A 2500-nucleotide genomic window follows, 5' to 3' on the forward strand; every position below is an offset into this window, starting at 1 on the left:
ACCCTCTCAGGTCCCGGCGGCGCGCAGCGCCGTCCTAAGTACTTGGTCGGGTTCGAGAGAGGCGCAATCGCCCGGAGTTAGGCGAGTAGACGCTTTAGGTGCGACCACCCGTGCTCCCAACTGAGCTTGCCGCTGCCGACAGAGGCCCGGGAGCGTGCTGTCGTGGCATTGCCGGCGGGAGACAACACGCGCCACCTACGGTGACCGGCAGCTCCAACGCCAGCGCCACAGAAGGGCAAAGGCCCCACGTGGGTGCCGAAGCGAACTCTCCCAGCACAGCGCACGTGCCAACACGTCTGCACAACTGCGATACAAACCACCAGCGAGAACCGCTGGGGCGACCGAGCAGCAGACGGCGTCGCGGCGCCGAGTGCCGGGCGGCGGCGCATCCTCAACGCACACAGTCCTCAATCGGACCAGCACACTGCAGATGTCCACCGCGCTTCGCACCGGGCCGGCGAGGACCCACTTTGGCTGCACGGCGCCGCGCGCAGGGTGCCCCGGCGCGCAGCTGCGCCGCCTGCCGCGTCCGTCGGCCGGCGCGCCTGCCACTGGGCGCCCCCACCAGCCGGCTGTAGCGCGTGCGCCCACGCACCGCGCGGCCAGCACGCCGGGCGGCCCCCCCTCACCGGCCGGGGACAGTCCCACCCACCCACAGCCGCGTATCGCTTCACACCCAGATTCACATTCACGTTCGTTGGTATGGTGGGGACCGCTTCGTAGCTGTACCGATCGTTGCCCTCACAGATGTACCTCCAGCAAGGACAACCGCACCACAACGGGTTACCAGTTGTTCATTTGCGTAACGTCACCAGTAAACGTACACGTCCATCCCCGTTTGCAAAGTCAACTATTATTGCATGCCTGCCTGTCAGGTGTCAAGACACACTACATCCGCTCACATCCACGCAACAAAATGTGCCCGACTAGAGGGCACGTGGAAGGTGCCCCCGTACGTATGCGATGTCCACTGCGCGACCAACTGTCAACCGGCCTCTGTAGCATGTCGCAGATGTGGAACGCGGGGCACCGTGCTATCACATTGTGTGAGAAGAGACTACTACGTCTGCATACACGCGCCACTACATGAACAGACGGCTCATGCTGATCGCCATCCACTGCGTCCATTACTCCCACACGTCTCTATGGCGTACCACACTGCAATGCAGCTGTTATGGGGAGATGACACGTAGCTGTGTACACAACATTCTGAGCGGGTTGCGGTTGGACAATACATTACTGTAACGTGTCATATGCCAATTACAGAGCAGGGTAAGGCACAACTTGGGTTAGGTTAAGGCACAACTTGGGTTAGGTTAAGGCACAACTTGGGTTAGGTTAAGGCACAACTTGGGTTAGGTTAAGGCACAACTTGGGTTAGGTTAAGGCACAACTTGGGTTAGGTTAAGGCACAACTTGGGTTAGGTTAAGGCACAACTTGGGTTAGGTTAAGGCACAACTTGGGTTAGGTTAAGGCACAACTTGGGTTAGGTTAAGGCACAACTTGGGTTAGGTTAAGGCACAACTTGGGTTAGGTTAAGGCACAACGTGGGTTAGGTTAAGGCACAACGTGGGTTAGGTTAAGGCACAACGTGGGTTAGGTTAAGGCACAACGTGGGTTAGGTTAAGGCACAACGTGGGTTAGGTTAAGGCACAACGTGGGTTAGGTTAAGGCACAACGTGGGTTAGGTTAAGGCACAACGTGGGTTAGGTTAAGGCACAACGTGGGTTAGGTTAAGGCACAACGTGGGTTAGGTTAAGGCACAACGTGGGTTAGGTTAAGGCACAACGTGGGTTAGGTTAAGGCACAACGTGGGTTAGGTTAAGGCACAACTTGGGGGTAGATTGCGGTGCAAATTGCGTTACATTGCGGTGCAAATTGCGTTACATTGCGGTGCAAATTGCGTTACATTGCGGTGCAAATTGCGTTACATTGCGGTGCAAATTGCGTTACATTGCGGTGCAAATTGCGTTACATTGCGGTGCAAATTGCGTTACATTGCGGTGCAAATTGAGTTACATTGCGGTGCAAATTGCGTTACATTGCGGTGCAAATTGCGTTACATTGCGGTGCAAATTGCGTTACATTGCGGTGCAAATTGAGTTACATTGCGGTGCAAATTGAGTTACATTGCGGTGCAAATTGAGTTACATTGCGGTGCAAATTGAGTTACATTGCGGTGCAAATTGAGTTACATTGCGGTGCAAATTGAGTTACATTGTGGTGCAAATTGAGTTACATTGCGGTGCAAATTGAGTTACATTGCGGTGCAAATTGAGTTACATTGCGGTGCAAATTGAGGTAGGTTAAGGTGCAACACAGGTTAGGTTAAGGTGCAACATAGGTTAGGGTGCAAGATGGGTTAGGTTAAGGTGCAAGATGGGTTAGGTTAAGGTGCAAGATGGGTTAGGTTAAGGTGACATAGGTTAGGTTAAGGTGACATAGGTTAGGTTAAGGTGACATAGGTTAGGTTAAGGTGACATAGGTTAGGTTAAGGTG

The sequence above is a fragment of the Schistocerca cancellata genome, unplaced genomic scaffold (genome assembly GCF_023864275.1).
Source record: "Schistocerca cancellata isolate TAMUIC-IGC-003103 unplaced genomic scaffold, iqSchCanc2.1 HiC_scaffold_847, whole genome shotgun sequence".
Taxonomy (NCBI): Eukaryota; Metazoa; Arthropoda; class Insecta; order Orthoptera; family Acrididae; genus Schistocerca; species Schistocerca cancellata.